This window comes from Mauremys reevesii, linkage group 18, assembly GCF_016161935.1.
Source record: "Mauremys reevesii isolate NIE-2019 linkage group 18, ASM1616193v1, whole genome shotgun sequence".
Lineage (NCBI taxonomy): Eukaryota > Metazoa > Chordata > Testudines > Geoemydidae > Mauremys > Mauremys reevesii.
The window spans coordinates 27,986,598-28,006,358 of record NC_052640.1 but is presented as its reverse complement, the minus strand read 5'-3'; the positions used below and the strand labels follow the sequence as shown (position 1 = coordinate 28,006,358).

The 19,761-nt window shown below is 53.0% G+C and overlaps 1 long non-coding RNA gene across 1 annotated transcript; it reads left to right on the top strand.

Annotated features, from left to right (window-relative positions):
- Window positions 1–13,691: 13,691 nt before the first annotated feature.
- On the top strand, window positions 13,692–19,436 carry LOC120386478. Its single transcript, XR_005589731.1, has 3 exons — window positions 13,692–13,827; window positions 14,232–14,321; window positions 18,835–19,436. It is a non-coding gene; the product is annotated as an uncharacterized LOC120386478 (long non-coding RNA).
- Window positions 19,437–19,761: the final 325 nt, after the last annotated feature.

Genomic DNA, 19,761 nt, shown 5'->3' with positions numbered 1-19,761 from the left:
TTACAGACTAGGGACCGAATGGCTGGGCAGCAGTTCTGCAGAAAAGGACCTAGGGGTTACAGTGGACGAGAAGCTGGATATGAGTCAACAGTGTGCCCTTGTTGCCAAGAAGGCTAATGGCATTTTGGGCTGTATAAGTAGGGGCATTGCCAGCAGATCGAGGGATGTGATCATTTCCCTCTATTCGACATTGGTGAGGCCTCATCTGGAGTACTGTGTCCAGTTTTGGGCCCCACACTACAAGAAGGATGTGGAAAAATTGGAAAGAGTCCAGCGGAGGGCAACAAAAATGATTAGGAGGTTGGAGCACATGACTTACGAGGAGAGGCTGAGGGAACTGGGATTGTTTAGTCTGCAGAAGAGAAGAATGAGGGAGGATTTGATAGCTGCTTTCAACTACCTGAAAGGGGGTTCCAAAGAGGATGGATCTAGACTGTTCTCAGTGGTGGCAGATGACAGAACAAGGAGTAATGGTCTCAAGTTGCAGTGGGGGAGGTTTAGGTTGGATATTAGGAAACACTATTTCACTAGTAGGGTGGTGAAGCACTGGACTGGGTTACCTAGGGAGGTGGTGGAATCTCCTCCCCCGGTCAGTAGAGCTGGAGGCTGCCCTTGCCTCCCTGCTGTTGAGCTCCCTTTGGAGGGCTCTGGAGGAAGCTATGAGAGAGGGAGTCTCTCAGCACAGCTCCAGTAGGAGCCCAGCTGCCCAGGGGCCAGCAGGAGCCCCTGGGGCTGTGTGGCACAGAGATCTGTGTAGCTTCCCCTTGCCTCCTCCAAGCCTGGGAGATGAGGGGTGGAACCCCAGCTGGTTCTCTGCCTGCTGGTGGAGGTGTGTGGGTGGGTGTAGATGTGCAGACTCACCCCTGAGGCGCCTCCTGCTGGTCTGTTCCAGGAATTAGCTCTCCAGCCTCCGGAGCGCCCTCTGCAGGCCAGTGATCCACTGCCTCTTGGCCCCTGTGTCCCTCCCAGGACCTGGTGCCCCTTTATCTGGGGTGCTGCTCCCTGGTAGTAACCCCTTTCTGTTTGGGTCTCCCCTCCCGGGGAAACCCCCACCCACTATCCCCACCTCATCTCAGTATAAGGCCACTGCCAGTCATCATCTAGCCCTCCACGCCCTGGGGCAGACTGCAGTATCAGCCACTCATCATGGGCAAGGGTGGGTTTGGACCTGCTGCCTTGGCCTACCCCTGGGCTGCCTCTGCAACCCCCAGGACCTGTTGGCCTTATGCTAGGCCGCAGCCTGGGGCTTTCCAGGCTGGAGCTCCCCCAGCTCCTCTGCCTCTCCCCAGCCCTGCTCCACTCAGGTACCCTGTCTCCAGCGCCCTGCAGCCAGGTCCATCTCACTCTACAGGCAGTGGCTTCCCAGGCCTCCTCCCCCCCCCCACACCCCCCCGGATCAGCCAGGGTTTTACCTTGCCCAGCCCCAGCCCTCTGCAGGGCTTTTCCAACCCCTTCCGGGCGGGAGCAGGTGGTCACCCCGCTACAGGGTGGTAAACCGGGCCCCCCCGATGGAAGAGTAACTAGCAAATAGTTGGTGTTTCCTCTCCACTAGTTGTGTTCCAGAGCCTGAGGCTGCAGCCCATGGGCCAGGAGTTTGATGCTGCTGCTGGGGTGTCTCTGGGCCGGATCAGTGTCCCATGGGTGGGAGGGGGAGGACAGGGAGGACAGCTGGTCTTGTCTGCCCAAGGACAGAGAGTGGGGGGAGCCCTGGGCACAGCCCTGAGCTGGGTGTGACCAGCCCTGAGCTGGGTGTGACCAGCCCTGATGGTCAATGCTAGGATCCGGGTTGTGAGAGCCAGCACCTGCCAAGCCACTCTGGAGTCCCCAGAGTCGCAAGGTCCTTCTAGGCCCAGACCGAGCTCCCGCGCTGGGTGGGACATGTGAGGGCGAGAGTGGAGGGGGATGGCTTGCGGGAGAAGAGTGTGTTGGGGCAAAGTCCAGGGGAAGGGACCCATGTGGGGGTAGGGCCGTATGAGTGGCTGTGGAGCTCACAGCCATGCAGTGCTGTCTGGGCAGCTTCATGTATCGCTCCGGCTCCCTCTCCCCCAGCAGCACTGTTCCTCCAGCGCGCTGAGCCCCGGTAGCTCCCCTGCTGCTGTATTGTCTGCCAAGGTGAACCCAGCGCCGGAGAACCTGCCTCCCGTTCACATCAACCACAAAAACAGGGCTGAGGCGAGGTTCCCGGGGGGGGGGGAGGGGGGGTGACCTTCCAGAGTGGCTGCAGGGGGGTGGGTTCCACTTCCCTAGCCACAACGCAGAGGGGGTCAGGAGCTGAGTCCGTGTCCTGCCTGCCCGCCCTGGCCCCGGCCAGCCGCTGGGCAAAGGAGAGAGCATGGCAGAGTTATCCCAGCCTCGGTGCAACAGGACCTGGCGATAACCTACAGCAATGGCAATAGAGGGCCTGGAGCGGATGGAGCAGCAGTGCTGCCTGCACGGAAGCCAGAGGTGAAAGTAAGCTGGTCCAGTCCGGTACGGCATACCAGCAAGAGCCAGTACGCCGTGCTGGACTGCACCGGCTTTGGCGGTGGGGATTTAAAGGGCTCTGGGCTCCCCGCCACAGCGGGGATTTAAAGGGCTCTGGGCTCCCCACAGCGGGGAGCCACAACGGGGAGCCCAGAGCCCTTTGAATCCCGCCCGTGGCTCTAGTGGCCAGGCAGGGGCCGGGATTTAAAAGGCTCAGAGCTCCCCGCCACTGTGGGGAGCCCAGAGCCCTTTGAATCCCGTTTGTGGCTCTGGCGGCCAGGCAGGGGCCGGGATTTAAATGGCTCAGGGCTCCCGCAGCTGCGGAGGGCCCTTTAAATCCCGCCCGCGGCTCCGGTGGCTGGGCTGGGGCCAGATTTAAAGGGGAGCCCAGAGTCCTTTAAATCCAGTCTGCGGCACCGGCAGCCGGAGCTTCGGTGGGGATTTAAAGGGCTCGGGGCTCTACGGCGGCCTGAGGATGGGACTGGAGTGCCAGCTGGGGGAGCTGATCCAGCCCAGGCCTCTGCCCTGACAGGGGCTTGGAGAAGATGCAGAAATGCTTTGTGTGTGGCAGCTTGCAGCTACCCCAGCCTTGCCCCTCCCTTCAGGAGCTCCCTGCGATCTGCTGCCTCGGCCCCTGCCAGCAGGAGGCACTGTAGGGAACAGCACAGGCGCTGTAACTACAGGACATCAGTAGCTGTTCTCCCAGTCACTAGCTCTGCAGCAGGGGCAGTCAGAAGGAGCAGTGCAGGGGGCTAGCAGTGCAGTTCCAGCCCCTGCCAGCAGGAGGTGCTGTGCTTGAAACGTGGCAGCCATGTTTCATTCCCCCCTAACACTCAGCCCTGATACCATGAAGCTAGCCTTGGTATGGGGGCACAGCCAAGTGCAGCAGCTGCCACACACCTGTGACCCATGCCAGAGCCCCTTCCCTGCCCAGCGGGCAGTGTGCCAGGGGACGTGCCATCCCAGGAAGTGGTAAAGCAGTGAGGAGCAGGGCAATTCCCATGAAAATGCCCCCACTGGCCTGTGTCCCATAGGGAGGGGTGTGTGGGGCTGGTGGGGCTGCAGGGCAGGGTTCACAGTCACGCTGGAAGGGCATATCAAGTGGGGTCTCACAGGGATCAGTTCTACGTCCAGTTCTGTTCAACATCTTCATCAGTGATTTAGCTAATGACATAGAGAGAAAACTTGTAAAATGGATGGAGGATACCAAGCAGGGAGGGGTTGCAAGTGCTTTGGAGGATATTATTAAAATTCAAAATGATCTGGACAAACTGGAGAAATGGCCTGAAGTAAATAGGATGATATTCAATAAGGACAAATGCAAAGTGCTCCACTTAGGAAGGAACAATCAGTTGCACACATACAGAATGGGAACTGACTGCCTAAGGAGGAGTACTCTGGAAAAGTATCGGGGGGTCAGAGTGGATCACAAGTTAAATATGAGTCAACAATGTAGCAATGTTGCAAAAAAAGCGAACATCATTCTGGGATGTATTAGCAGGAGTGTTGTAAGCAAGACATGACAAATAATTCTTCTGCTCTACTTGGCGCTGATTAGGCCTCAGCTGGAGTATTGTGTCCAGTTCTGGGTACCACATTCCAGGAAGGATATGGACAAATTGGAGAAAGTCCAGAGAAGAGCAACAAAAATGATTAAAGGTCTAGAAAACATGACCTATGAGGGAAGATTGAAAAAAATTGCAGATGTTTAGTCTGGAGAAGAGAAAACTGAGAGGGGACGTAACAGTTTTCAAGTACATAAAAGGTTGTTACAAGGATGAGGAAGAAAAATTGTTCTTCTTAACCTCTGAGGATAGGACAAGAAACAATGGGCTTAAATTGTGACAGGTTCCCCGGGCTACAACCTGGAAATGGGGTACTGCTGTGCTCCCTTAACTCTCCAGCCTGGGCTCTCTCTCACAACGCTTTGCTAGTGACAAGCAGCAAAACCCTCCAGGCGCTGTCGTCACTCAGCACAACAGCATGCTAGATTGCATGAATGCTCCCAGAGCCACTCACGAATCACACAGAGAAAGGCACGAGTCAGTTCCCCCAAGTTCCCTAGCTTTGCCCCCCTGAGATGTACAGAAGCTTGACCAGTGTAGGTTCATTACCCAGTCTGGCCGTCCCTCAATGTGGAGAGGAGATGCACTAGCCTTTGTGAAATGAGCTGAGATTTCCCAAGCACTTCAACCAAAACACACTGTTTTAGGTAAAATATAAAACAGGTTTATTAACTACAGAAAGATCGATTTTATGTGATTATAAGTGGTGGGCATAAAATGTCAGATAGTCACCAAGGAAAATAAAAGATAAGCGCACAACCTAAATCTTATTACACTAGGCAGCATTTAGATCAAAAAATTTTCTCACCCCACTTGACCAGTCTCCTCAGTTGAAGTCTTCATCTTCTCAGCATTCCTGTTGCTTCCAGCGTAAGTGGGGAGGAGAAAGGCCAAGGCACTGTCCCCTATTTCATACCCTCAGTCCATGTGCCTGGAAGACACTAGCCCAGACATGTCCTGATGGGCTTTGCTGAGTCACAGGGTTGAGAAATCCCCCTGGTGGTCTTGTGCAACTGAGTCATAGAGCTGAGCAGTCCCCATTGTGTGGTGCTTGCACAACTGTCATTGAATTGTAAATCCCTTGACGACAATGCCCCGGCTGATTGGGGATCACCACCTTGGTTGTAGAGACTCTCACATTTGCAACATATTTCAGTAACAACTATACAGCAAAATCTCATAACTTCATACACCCAAATGATATACATATTTGGACAGAACAACAGGTTTCAGCAGGTCACATAAGCTAGCTCACATGACATGCTTTGTATGAAATAACATAACCATATATGAATGATGAACATGGGGGTTACAGGGTGCTATTTAGAGGTACAATGTGTCACAGCGGTTTAGGTTGGACATTAGGAAAAACTTCCTGTCAGAGTTTGTTAAGCACTGGAATCAATTGCCTAAGGAGGTTGTGGAATCTCCATCACTGGAGGTTTTTAAGAGCAGGTTAGAGAAACACCTGCCAGGGATGGTCTAGATAATATTTAGTTCTGCCATGGGCACAGGGGATGGGACTAAATGACCTCACGAGGTCCCTTCCAGTCCTATGATTCTATGAAATCTCCCCAGCTTCCCGGTCACATGCAGGCAGCAGCTCCTCAAAGCATGCTCCAGCATCACTGAGGCAGCTGCGTGACCAACTCTCACAACCCCACAATTTCGGCGACTGCAGGAGAAACTGGGGGTGGTGTGAGAAGCTCCCGTACCCCACCATTTTCAGGGTTGGTTGGAAAGACACTTGCCAAGCTGGTTGATGCACGTCACAGACCCCTCTATGCCACAGCCCTGCTATAGGTGGGGCCCCCATGTGAATATAGATGAGCAGAAAATTGTGGGGCAGTGGGAGACTGAGGAGGGGGGAGCCAAGGAAGAGTGGCTGTTGGGTCCCGGGAGCGGGAGGCCCCAGGCAGTGGGAGGAAAGGAGAAAGAAAATGAACTAAAGTATTTTTAGCTATTTGCACTATTCGGTATCATGAAATTCCTTTGTAAAATTCCAGTCGTGTATTGTCATTATTATTGGATGATTTATACACCTGATCAGGTGGAGTGGGTTAAAATAAATGTTGCAGTGCTTGGAATGTGGGAAAAATTGATTTAAAGAAAAATAATGTTAAGGGTTATAAAGTTAATGACTCTGCTCGAAACAGGTTGTGTAGTTATGTCAAACGGGGGCTTGAAACTGTAAATTTTTCCCGTCTTAACTCTCACCCATGTAGGCATCCATCTTGAAGTCAATGCACATTGGCCAGCTAGGGCAGCCTGTCAGCTTTGAGGCCTGGCTGGAGGGGAAATAGAGCTCAGCCTCTGAAATAACGTCACGATTCTTTGTGTCTGACCTATGGAGGCAGCGGAGCCTGGGAGGAGCAGGGGAATATGAGGGGAAAGGACGAGAATTAGGAGGGAAGGGAGCTGAGATAGGGAAATGGATGGCCGTTCCCCTGCCGTAGGGGTGAGTGGAGTCTCTGGTAAGCCGCCGGGGGAGGGGGTGTTCGGGTGCATTAATGGCTTGTCTCTTCAGCCTGAAATGATCTCACCCGCTGCGGTAGGAGTGGAGGGGAGCGGAAAAGTCAAGCAACCAAAATATCATGATCTGGGGCCCAGCCTCAGGATGTTTTGGGGTTTGGCTCATGAGTTTTGGTCCCTGGTGGCTGGTGATCTGTGTGTGTGGGCGGTTGGTCCTGCCACGGAGCTGCTGCCCACTGCTCCACGCCTGGCTCCACGCTCTGCCCAGCTCCTGCCGGCTCTTGCCATTTCCAGGAACCCACTTCACGCTGCAGGCCCAGAAATACACCGACCGTCTGGAGACACACAGGCCCAGCGTCAGGCTCCTGGCACGCTGCCCTGCACTGCAGGAGGCATACAGAGCCCTGCTCTTCCTGGCTTTGCTGTCTGCAGCATTTTGTGTCCCTGGCGTGGCTGGGGAGCAGTTCCCCTGTGTTCCAGTCACAGGCACCAACTTTTCCTTTTCCCTGGGGATGCTCAACCCCTGCTTTGCCACGAGACCCTGCCCCAGAGGCCCCATGGACTCGGCGCCTGTGGGTCCAGTCATGGAAAGACAAAGCTGCCTCCACCAGCTGGAAGAGTCAGTGGCCTAAATGCTTCACAGCTCTACTGCACCCGCAGCTCAATGGATCAGCCCCAAATCCAACCTGCCTGCCCTCTCCCCATCCCTCAGCCTGCCCCAGCCCATCGCTCTCTGTTTGGAACATCCAGTGTGAGCAGGGCGGTGTCCTCATGTGGGGCACCAGCAGCTTCGTGGGCTTCTGCGGGCCTGTGCTGGGGAGCCGGCCTTAGGTTACGTAATGCCACAAACTAGCTTTTCATGTGACATTCTGCGACTGCTCCATTCCTGCTTACTCTGAATTCAGCCTGCTCCCGATCACTGACAGCAAGCACCCTCCCGCAGGAGACAGGCGCACACACCTCTCGGCTTCGGGCTGTTTATCCAAACCCAACGGAGCGCTCTCGGAGGTCAGCCATCACTCAGCACGGTGACCTCGGCACCAAGGAGGAAAGCCCCATTTATAATGCCAGCCCCATCTCCGCACGTCCCCAGAGACCTTCATTTCTCCTCAGCTGCCCTGTCAGCTTGAGTAACGGGCAGTAAAAAGTGACAGACTGATTGAAGGTGGGTGTTCTAGGTCAGAGCTGCAATCCTGCCCTGCGTGGCTGGACCCCTGGCATGGGGAGAAAGGGGATTTCACTTTGTGTCGGCTGCTTTGACGGTCTGGAGACGTGGCTGCACTTTGAGCAACTGCACAGATCAGAGGAGACACTCTATGAATGGGGATTCTACAAGAAACCCCTGCAGGGCTGGGCCAGATGTCCACTTCAATGGCTGAGCATCTCTTCAATGGAGTTATCCTCACAGCATCCTGGGAGGCAGCACAGGGCTATTATCGCCATGTAACAGATGAGAACTGAGGCCCAGAGAGACTAAGGCCCATATTTTTAAAGGTATTTAGGTGCTGCTGCGCTCAGCATTGCAACACCTCATGGATTTAGGAGCCTAAGTCTCATTTTCCAAAGGGATTTAGACACTTAGGAGCAAAAACCAGGGGGAGAGGGATAGCTCAGTGGTTTGCATGTTGGCCTGCTAAACCCAGGGTTCTGAGTTCAATCCTTAAGGGGACCATTTAGGGAACTGGGGTAAAAATCTGTCTGGGGATGGGTCCTGCTCTGAGCAGGGGTTAGACTAGCTGACCTCCAGAGGTCCCTTCCAACCCTGAGATTCTACAATTCTATGAAAAATCCCAGAAGCTGAAATGCCTTATATTTTTGTCTTATTAAATGGTAACTACCAGTGATGCTCTTAATGTCGACTCCTTTAAAAAGAAATCCTGTGACGCTTATTGTCTCAGTATCTTGTTGCAGTGCATTCCACAGGTTAATTACGCACCATGGTTAAAAGCAAAATAAAAGTGTTGACTTGTATCATTTTGACAGAGAGCTGCCTTTGAATCTCATTGAGTGTCCCCTTGTTCTTGTATTAGGAAAGAGGGGACTTGAGAGCACCTGATGCATCTTCTCTAGCCCATTCATTGTTTGACATAAATCTGCTCATGTCTCATGTCTGCACTATGCAGTCCCTGTCTCCCCTCACGTGGGCCTCTCTCCAGGTCTCTATCGCTTTGTTTTGTTCTCTGGACTTTTCCCTTTCACTCCTCTTGGTGAACCTGCAAGGGGAAGGATCAGAGGGAAGCCCACAGCACCCCTGGCACCCAGCCCTCTCCATGGCTGCAGTGCGGGGTTGCAGGGTGATCGCGCTGTGTGGGAGAGGTCATGCTGGAGCTCCGTGCTCAGAGGATTTTGCAAGGGGAAGTGGCAGAGTCAGGATGTGGGGGCTGCGGAAGAAAACACGTTTGTGGTGAACTGGGTTCGCATAGGGCCTGCACATTATGCTGGACGTGGAACGAATGTAGCAGCTTATCAGAAACCTCCCAACTCATTTCCCTAATAGCCTTTGCACCTGTCTAACTGGAATAAATTCCATTTACGCATCAGGATACTATTTATGCTCAATTATGTTCTCGCTAATAAACCGAGCCCCCCGCGAGTGCCCCCGCCTCTGTCCGACTCTGTTCCAAGGGAGATTACGGGGCAGGAAGACGCACAACCTGCAGTTTGTCCCTGGAATCTATAATTGCTTGTCTGGTGAATGCAGCACTTTAAGGAAGGTGAACGCTCCTGCCAGGGAGTGTCTCTCTTGACTGTACTGAGAACACACACATCACCAGCCACAATACCAGGAGAGATGTCAGCTCTGTTGGTGCTTTTCTGACCACAGGCTGGCTGGGGGCCAGCAGCCGGGGGCAGAAGGGGAGCACGGTCTCAGGAGCGGCTGCACATTCCTTCCCTTGGGGTGAGGAGAAGCCAATACCTCTGTGTCTTTTGAGTGCAGGAGAAAGGATCACAGAGATAAAGCACATGACAGGTGCCCTGACCCACAGGGCTCTATCCCAGGGGCACAGCTCACCCTGGAGATGACCATCAGCCCTGCTGTAAGTGAGACCACTACAACTGAAGTGAGTGGGAACTGAGGCTGCCTTCCCCTAGGGATGAGTTTGGCCCTGTCTTTTTAAAGACCACCTGTGCAAACGCACTGAGGTGTCCGTAATGCCTGTAGAGGCCGATGCTGTGCAGCTGGGAGCTGAGTCTGGCTTCTTAGAACTGAGAAATCTCCATGTCCTGTGGGCCTCTGTCCCAGCTGCCAGATGCTCTGTACAGCACAGTCAGTGTGTGTTATGTGTCCCCCTCCGGGCTCATCCAGAGGACGGGAGGCTGTTACAGTGCCAGCAAGGGAGGCTGATTTCCCAGCTGTAGCAGATCATGCTCTTTGCCCTGGCAGTCCCTGGTGCAACCCATGAGTTGGCCAAGGTGGCGGCCTGATGGCACCTTCCAGCATCACCAACCCCAAACATTCAAAAATCTTGAGTCCTTCCAAACAAATCAGGAGGTCATCTAGTCCAACCCTCTGCTCAAAGCAGGACCAATCCCCAACTAAATCATCCCAGCCAGGGCTTTGTCAAGCCTGACCTTAAAAACCTCGAAGGAAGGAGATTCCACCACCTCCATAGGTAACCCATTCCAGTTCTTCACCACCCTCCTAGTGAAATAGTGTTTCCTAATATCCAACCTAAACCTCCCCCACTGGAACTTGAGACCATTAGTCCTTGTTCTGTCATCTGCTACCATTGAGAACAGTCGAGATCCATCCTCTTTGGAACCCCCTTTCAGGTAGTTGAAAGCAGCTATCAAATCCCCCCTCATTCTTCTCTTCTGCAGACTAAACAATCCCAGTTCCCTCAGCCTCTCCTCATAAGTCATGTGCTCCAGCCCCCTAATAATTTTTGTTGTCCTCCGCTGGATTCTTTCCAATTTTTCCACATCCTTCTTGTAGTGTGGGGCCCAAAACTGGACACAATACTCCAGATGAGGCCTCACCAATGTCCAATAGAGGGGAATGATCACATCCCTCAGTCTGCTGGCAATGCCCCTACTTATACAGCCTAAAATGCCATTAGCCTTCTTGGCAACAAGGGCACACTGTTGACTCATATCCAGCTTCTCGTCCACTGTAACCCCTAGGTCCCTTTCTGTGGAACTGCTGCCCAGCCATTCAGTCCCTAGTCTGTAGCAGTGCATGGGATTCTTCCGTCCTAAGTGCAGGACTCTGCACTTGTCCTTGTTGAACCTCATCAGATTTCTTTTGGCCCAATCCTCTAATTTGTCTAGGTCCCTCTGTATCCTATCTCTACCCTCCAGTGTATCTACCGCTCCTCCCAGTTTAGTGTCATCTGCAAACTTGCTGAGGGTGAGGTCCACGCCATTCTCCAGATCATTACATTAGATGTACAACGTGACAGTGACCAGCCGAGTCATTGATCTCTTGTGACCTGACCCAGTCACATTCCTGCCCACCACTGCAATGCAGCCCCTTTTGGGGTGCAGCAGGACAGTGATTCTACACCAGGGGTTCTCAAATTTGGGGGTCAGTTTACTACATGGGGGGTCATGAGCTGTCAACCTCCACCCCAAACCCCCTTTGCCTCCAGCATTTATAATGGTGTTAAATATATAAAAAGGTGTTTTTAATTTATAAGGGGGGGTTGCACTCAGAGACTTGCTATGTGAAAGGGGTCACCAGTAAAAAAGTTTGAGAGCCACTGTTCTACACCATACTGAATAGTATCTTAGGAAGGGAATTCAGGAATAACTTCTCCAGTTAAATCTGCAGGTGACTTTTAGGTGGGTGGAATATAAAAACCCGGTTTGGAATCTGACCAGGACTGCCGGGTTAACAAGCTAATTCTTGCAAAAAGCATGCCCACACATGGTCAAGGCCTCAGTTTTATGTCTCAGCCAAAAACTGAATAATTCAGGTCATTACCAGAACTAGCAGAGAAGGGCTTTGGATCCAGCATGCAGTTTCCTTTGCAATACACAACCCCCGGAACAGCCAGTGGAACAGCTCTGGGGAATCGCCAAGGTTATTTAGATGGAAACAAATTCAAATATCGTCGGGCTGCACAACCCCTCTGAGTGACACCCCATTAGATCTCACCAGCTGGGATCGGCAGGGAATGGTATCAGAGACTCACTGGGAGTGATGCAGTTTCTGCCACCCCCACTGTGCTAGCATAGTGCGAGGGGCCGCTGGGCTGCAGTCAGGGGGATGCAGAAGGGGATGAGCCCCCCTTTGAGTCAGTCCTGACCACAGTGCCCAGCGCAGTGCCAGGAGATGGTGCTGTCCTTACAGAATATAGGTAAAACGGGAGCCCTGCACATTGGTGCTGTTATCTCCGCAGCACAGGTACATGCATGCTCATGCTAGGAAACAGTGGGGTACGTAGCTAAGGGTATGTCTACACTGCAGTTACAAACCCGCAGCTGGCCCGTGACAGCTGACTCGGGCTCAGGCTCAGGGGCTGTTTAATTGCCATGTAGATGGTTGGGGTCAGGCTGGAACCCGGGCTGCCAGGCACCGAGAGGCTGGAGGCTCCCAGAGCTCAGGCTGCAACCTGAGTGTCTGCACTGCTGTTAAACAGCCCCGTACTGCGAGTCAGCTGACACCAGCCAGCCACAGGTGCCTAAGGGCAGTGCAGCCAGGGCTGGTGGTGTCTGCTTTAAACACAGGACCATCCAAACCACGGAGTGCAGCCATGTCAGGGACTCTCAATTCTTAGCAAGCAGGCGTGTGTGTGTGTGGGCATGACAGCAAAGGCAGTAAGGGCGCAGGGGCATGCTGAGGAGTGCCTGGGTGTCTGTCCTGCTGGCTTGCCCACCAGCCCTGCAGAGTGGAGGGAAAAGATAGGGGGAGCTGTGAGACCGACCAACAGAGTTGGCTCTGTGAAAAGAAGTGCTTGCAACATGACAGGAGCTACCGGCCTATGGAGCCTGATCTAAGCCCATTGAGGTCAGTGGGGTCTTTCCATTGAGTTTGGGGGTGCTGGACCAGGGCCTGGATCTCTGCAATGGCATCTTAAAACAAAAGGGTTAAGAATACTTGGAGGTGGGGCGGGAGGAATGCATCGCACCGTCACCTCTGTGGTGCTTATTCTGCGTATCTGACCCGGCTCAGCTACCTCGCAATCTTAGGTATGTCTACACTCCGGCGCGGCAGCTGTGCCACTGTAGTGTAGACGCCTCCTACATTGAGGAAAGGGGTTTTCCCCTCATCATAGTTTTGGCACCTCACAGAAAGTTGGGAGCTGTTCGATGTAAGACTTCTTCTGTCGACCTAGCTGTGTCTGCAGTCGGGGTTAGGTCACTCAAACTACATCACACAGGGTGCAAAACTGGCCACAGCCTGAGTGGTATAGGTAGATCAATCTCAATTTCAGGTGTAGACCAGGCCTAAGTCAAGCCCGTCTTTAAACACTGCAAGGTATTTCTTCCATCGAGCACACGCCCCATTTAACGAGCGGAGCAGTGTGGGTGACTCTGCCCAGGGTTACCTGGCATATTGTAAAATCACTGGAGCGGCGCCCAGGAGTCAGGTGACGTGTGTTGTACCAAGGCAAACGACAAGTGAGAGAAATGGCCCTTTTGTCCTTCTAGCAAAGCGCAGCCACAAAACGGAGGATCGTTTGATAGCATTGAGCTGATGGATACATTCTCTAGAGCAGAGAGAGCATTGGCCTTACCTGCTGCCAACATGGCTGGCCCACAGACAGGGCCGGCTCCAGCTTTTTTTGCCTCCCCAAGTGGTGAAGAGGGAAAAAAAAAAAAAGCCGCGATCAGTGGCACTTCGGCGGCTGCTCTACCGCGCCGCTTCATTCTTCGGCGGCCGGTCCTTCCCTCTGAGAGGGACTGATGGACCCGCCCCCGAAAACCCCAATGTGCCGCCCCTTTTCATTGGCCGCCCCAAGCAGCTGCTTCCTGCGCTGGTGCCTGGAGCCGGCCCTGCCCACAGAGAACAACAGGGGAATCACACACGTCACTGCATGGCCAAGCCCCCGCCCCACAGCCCAAGGGCTGGACTGCTTGGTATGACTGGACTGGGATGAAGCTGTCATCATTCCTGCAGACCCCCTGGATCCCAGCATGCAATGCTCCATCCCGGGCCTCGGGTCATGTTGTGCTCAACCCCCATATAATTACTGTGACATCACGCCTAGATCAAGGCCTGTTGTGCCAGGCACTGTACAGACAGTAACGCAGTCCCTGCCCCAAAGAGCGAAAGGCCTGGATGCACAAAAAGGGGTCGGTGCCTCATTCCCTGTGTTGGACACGTAAGCCCCAGTCTCAGGACCAATGTGAGGCACAAAACTCCCACTGAGCCCTGCAGGTACCTAAACTCACTCGACATTAGGGTGACCGGACAGCAAGTGTGAAAAATCGGGACAGGAGGTGGGGGGGCAATAGGAGCCCATATAAGAAAAAGACCCCAAAATCGGGACTGCCCCTATACGATCGGGACATGTACTCGACATCGCTGTTTTTGCAGTAAGAGTTCCCATGGTGCCTATGCTTCTGCCTCTGGGTGTGCGCCCTGCGGCCTCCCTGTGGGCGCCTGTCTCCCACCTAAGCCCCAGTGTGAGTCACAAACCAGGGGAGGACAGGAGACAGGCTGCCTAACTCGCTGGAGGGGCCCGATTGCATAGATGTGCTCAGTGGCCGCCTCAGGCGAGTTCACCCAAACCGGCTGGCAGGGGAGGAGAATGGCAACGTCCTTTATCATTCTTAACCCAGTGCTGAGGCGCCTCACCTGGGCTGCGGGAGACCCCTGGCTCAAGTCCCCAAGGGGCAACGGGATTTGAACAAGAATCTGCCACCTCGCAGGTGAGTGCTCTAACCACCGAGGGATGGGATACTCTGTCCCCAGTGATGAGACGGAGAGAGAGGCACAAACATGTGAATGACTCGCTAGTCTGGTGGAGATCCAGGGCAGGGGAGAGCCAGTCCCCTGTTCCAGTGATGCTTTCATCATTTCTCCACAGTACAACAGCTTCACCAGGGCAGATCGGGAGTCTGTGGGTCACTCTGCCAGGGCTCCTCAGACATTTATGGGGTTTCACACCAATTTACTTGCTTCCACCCTGGAAATTTCACCAGAGTTTGTTGCTTTTCTTTTGAATTAGTGAATGTTTCCTGGGAAACAGCTGCAGGTTCCCAATTACTGCCGAGTTCCTCCAGAGGCCTCTGGGTTAGTTAAGTTAATTAATAAGGAACGTGGCCCACTAATGGGAAGGAGATGCGTTGCCCTCCTTGACTCTGGCTTTAAACAAACCTTCACTCCGCCAGATGCCCCTGACATGCTGAGGGGGGAGCAGAGTCTAAACGAGCGGGAGGGGGAAGGAGACCCAGAGGGGCTGGATGCAGGTTAGGCTGCTTACTGAAAGGTGTTTATGGGTGGAGAGATGCAGGAGATGAACCAGATCCTTCAGGCCAGAGCTGCCTATCTCCGCTCCCCTCCCCCGCTCATGGTCACATCAAACATCCCTTTGTTGGTATTGTTTGTGCTGGGGGCCAATTCCATGGGGAGTTCCCACACGGCAGGCAGGTGCCAATCCGTTATCTTTATGTGGGTCTGTCAGGGCTGATGCCCCACTCTGGCACTCCGAGTGCAGAAGGTGAGGGCCCGCAAGGATTCTAAACATTAATCCTGGCCACTCCAGGCTGATATTAAACTCCCAAGGTTACAGCTTCTCTCTGACTTTGGCTGGGTTGATGCTGCCACCACCCAAGTGCAAAAACCCCCTTTGAAGACCCAGGAGGGAGCACTTGGGAATTCCTCCCTGTGGGGAACCCTCAAGCCCTTTCACCCCCCTGTTGCAGGGTGCTGGTGCAAAGGCACCTAATTAGCCCCTGCTCAGCCAGTCCCAATCAAGGGAAATAGATTGGGGCTGGGGAGAAGCCTGGTGCCTGGCCTTTAGAACTGGCTGCACCTGTGGGCCTGAGGGTTCAAGGGCTATAAAGGCTGGCTGGCAGCTAGAAGGGAGAATGGCCAGTCTCCAGGCTGAGGGCAGACTCTGGGTAGGAGAGGAGATTGTCAGGCCTACAAGCTCTGTAAATAGTGTAAAAGGTGGTGAGAACTTGTGTAAATAAAGCCAGGGGTGCTGCAGCAAGAGAAGCCTCTCTGTACTCAGGAAGAGGGGCGAGCAGAGGACCCTGTTACACCCCCCCTGTGGGGAAGAGCTGAGAGAGAAAAAGGAAATCAGCTGTTGCCACCAGCTACTCAAACAACATGTGCACAAACCTCTTAGGACACCAACAATTCAATCTTGTTCTTAAAAAAGGTAAATTTTATTAACAACCAAAAGAAAGAAAATACATCTGGAATTTAGGCTTTTGCTAGATTTAAAAAACCCACTTACAAAAATTAAACATCAGGAATAACCTTCTCGAGCTCCAGTTTAAAGGTTACAAGCAAAAGAAAAGCATTTGGGATTAGCACAGAGGAGTCCCCTAACCATAAGAAATTATCAGAAATAAACCTAATCGCATCTTTCTAAACATTCCTGATCTACTTACACATCTGGGGGTTCCAAATAAGTAGTTCTAGGTATGATCTGATGATCTATGATCACACCCGGCTTAAAGCTCCTCACAGCACAACTGCTCCCTGTTCCCCTCTGTCCCGGAGAACCACACTGAGACAAAGGGGAAGTTTTCCCCCATTTTAAGAAGTTCTAGCTTCCCATTGGCTCTTTTGGCCAGGTGCCCACTCCCTTCCCTTTACCAGGGGGACTTTTTAACCCTTTATAGGTAAAACAAGCAGAGAACAGCCACCTAGAGGGATTTTACAGCTAACTGCCTGGCTGGGTGTTCATAAGAGAGACCTACCCCCCCTTTATTTATCACACGGTCGCAGACGCCTGGGCCCAGGTTCCTTCCCACGCAGTCACCAGGCAGGATGTCTCTCCTCTTTCTTCTTGCTGGTGGCCCCTTTCCGTCCTTTCTTCTTGGTCACCAGCTGGGCTGCTGGCTGTCCCCAGCCTGGCCTCCTTCCGCTCACATTGCGAGATTCATGGCCAGAGGTTTGTCCTTTGCCCAGTCCATTGGGCCAGCAGGTGATAGCTGTGACATTTCCTTTTCTGTGCTCCATTCATCCACTGCTGCTTCCTTGAGTTTTCCCAGGGGTCTCATTAGCTGCTGGACCCTCTGCCCCTCCGTGGAAGGAAGGAGGGCTTCTGGTTAGGGCTCTGGACTAGAGCTGCGTGGAGCTGTTTTCAGTGTCTGCCAGCCTGCTCTCCAGCAACTCACATAGCCATCAACTTTCAGGCATGGCCACTGTTTCTGGGGAGCTCAGTATGAGGCCCCATGGATCTGGCTGTCAGAGGGGCTGTGCACCAACAGCGCCGATGGGCTGCAGTTCTGAGCGCTCCGTGTAACTCAACAGCTGCATTGTAAAGAAGGATCTGACCTGGCTGCCTCGCTGCATTCAACAACACCCGCTTCTAAATCAGGCAGGAACTGATGTGGGTGGCTGGTGGGAGGAAGCAGGACTGTAATCAGAGGGGCGTGATTTTGCTCTGCCAATGATGCCGACCTATATTGCCTTTTATTCACACATTGCCTGCTTCCCCCCATGCCACCCCCATAAGAATGTGCAAAGCCATCAAAGCCCCCTCCTCAAAATGCACCATTGCTGTGATGCCCACAAAGTGTCTGACATGGCCAGGCAGCTGCAGTGCCATGACATCAGTGATTATCTGGTCCTCCCCCGGCTTCTGGCTATGTCCATCCCTTGTCTCTCCCCAGCTAATTTGACTGTCAGATCTTTGGGGCAGGGACTGTCTGTTCATTAGATGTGCGGCGCCCCAGTTCCTGCCAGGGGCTCCAGGCGCTGCCACAGCACAAATAGGAAGCAGTAGCAAGGAATGATTTCATGGGCTGCTATCTCTTGATCTGACCGGACTGAAAGAGAAGGCGTGTATAATACGGCGTTCCGAGATTTCCCCCCGGGCTGCAGCATTCGTATCTAGCCTGGGTGAATCATGAGCTACAGAAACCAGAACTCTTTCATGGGCTCTTTTGCAGCGTGGCAGTGCTATTCTGGCAGTTATCTAGCACTGAATGCACCAAGTCCTGGGCTTCAAGCCTGTGTCATTTTCAGGCCTGAACCTCTGGTTTTATTGGGTCACAAAACGATCTAGAACGGAAGCAATTTCAGCTAAAGCAACGACCCGGGTCGGCAGGTCTGGCTGTGTGGCCTGATGCCTGCACTCTGCTGATCAGTGCAAAGGGCTGGGGAGTTTTGAAGAGACTCTCCATATCCCCTTGGGATCATTAAACTGATCTGCTCTTTTGTCCCACAGCTGGAGCAGTCAGGCTGGGAGTGACAGGCTGGAAAGCTATAGAACAAGTGTCCAGTGAACACGAGGTTGGCAGCCTCGACAGGGCTCATTAGGGGAGTCACTAATCATTAGCATGAACGCCGCTTTACTGAACACACTGGAATCCTTTGGTGCCAATTAAAAACACCGTGAGGCTTGTGTGCGTGATCAGGCACCGAACACTGACGGTGGGAACTTCAGCTCTCGCACCTCTACGACTAGCCCAAAGGGGACACTTGCACAAGCAACCGCGATGCAAAATTTGTGTGTGCAGTTTAAGAGACAGGTTGGGACAATTTGGCTTCTGTATCTAAAACGTGTGTTCTCCCTGGAGGGGAAGGGGGCCTTGTGGATAGGGCGCTGATCTGGGTCCAGTTCCTGCCTCTGCCATGTAAACACTGGGGGACCAAGTCATACTATCTTCTGGGCTTCAGCTCCCCATCTACATAACAGGCCCGATACAGATCAGTGGTAGTGTTGCAGTAGCAGTTAAGAGACAGACCAGGACGACACTGTACAGATGCAGAACAAGGACAATCTGTGCCCCGAAGAGCTTCTAATCATAACAATAATACTCTATAACGATAACCATACTTCCCGGCCCCGCCCTTTGCCTGTCTTGTCGATTTAGGCTGTGATTGTAAGGCATTGTCACACGGAGCAGCACAACATCTACCTGAGAGGCACATGCTAAGCAGGGAGCTCCCTCAGCTAGCCCCTGGGACCCGCTGACCAGAGAGGCCCTGCTAAGAGAAAGGTGCCTATTCCTGCTTGTCATTCACAGCCAGGAACCCTGTCTGGAGAAGAGGGTGAGGAGATGGGCCACCCTCATAATTCTTAGCCTCGTGGTCAGGTCACATCCCTTCTCTGCCTGATGGGAAGAGGAGTGTCCTGGAGATGCTGGAAAGACAGGCATAGGGGTTGGGAGCTTTCTCCAGCCAGGAATGAGTGGGGCTCAAATTCACTTTTCTTTCTTTCCCTTTCTTCCCTGTTTTCATGTTAAACGTGATTGTCAGCATTTTCACCGAGCAGGCTGAACGAGCAGGATGTGCTTTTCTTGGATGGACATGGCTGAGAGAAACGACCGGCACATGAGTCTGCATGGACAGCAGGGCATGGAGCCTGTGCCACAAGAGATGAATTAACTAGACCAATAGGCTGGCCTAGCAGGGATACCAAACCCTTGGCCTCTGCTGAGGTTCCCAGCTGCAGGGTTTCTTGGCGCTGATCATGATGGAGGTTCTGTGATATGGACACTTGTCTGCTAGGAGCTGGAGTGTGACAACCAAGCAGGTCTCTGATCAGATTTGATCTATGTGCTCCATTACCAGTCCCCTGAATAATGCAGGCCCCAGGACATGCCAACCTAACTTCTAAAAGAAGACAGTTGAATGGGAGCCCATGAGCGTAACTCCTAAGTCAGCTGGAGGATTGCTGCTTCTGCCTTCTGGACCAAGGTCGCTGCCTTCCAGTAATTCCAACATCTGCAGCTTGGGATACAGAAGATCATAACTGAGAGTCAAGCCCAGGCCTTATGTTTGGGGCAATAAATAAGATATTGTTATGCTGGAAGATGCTGATGGCGGCCATCAAGTTGGTCTTTGATCTAGAGACAATTACAGACCTAGTTAAAGCTGATGAGTGTGCTAAGCAGCCTTCATTCAGGCTAAATAGAGAAATTAAATTCTCTGTTTCCGTAGTGATAGCTGGGAACAATAAGAAGTCACTGCCCAAGGCAGTGGAACACATGGTGAAGTCTGAGCAGAGGTAAGCTGAATGGGCTGAGGGTTTTTCTTGGGACTGATTGCAAATGCAGGAACTAGTGGCTTGTTTGACTGCAGCAGTGTGTGTCTCTGTGTGCAAGAGTCATAAAGCAACCAGAAAGCCTACAGTGTGTGGGAGAAGCAGTCGTGGGTGCGGCCCTGGGAAGAAGCTGCAAGATG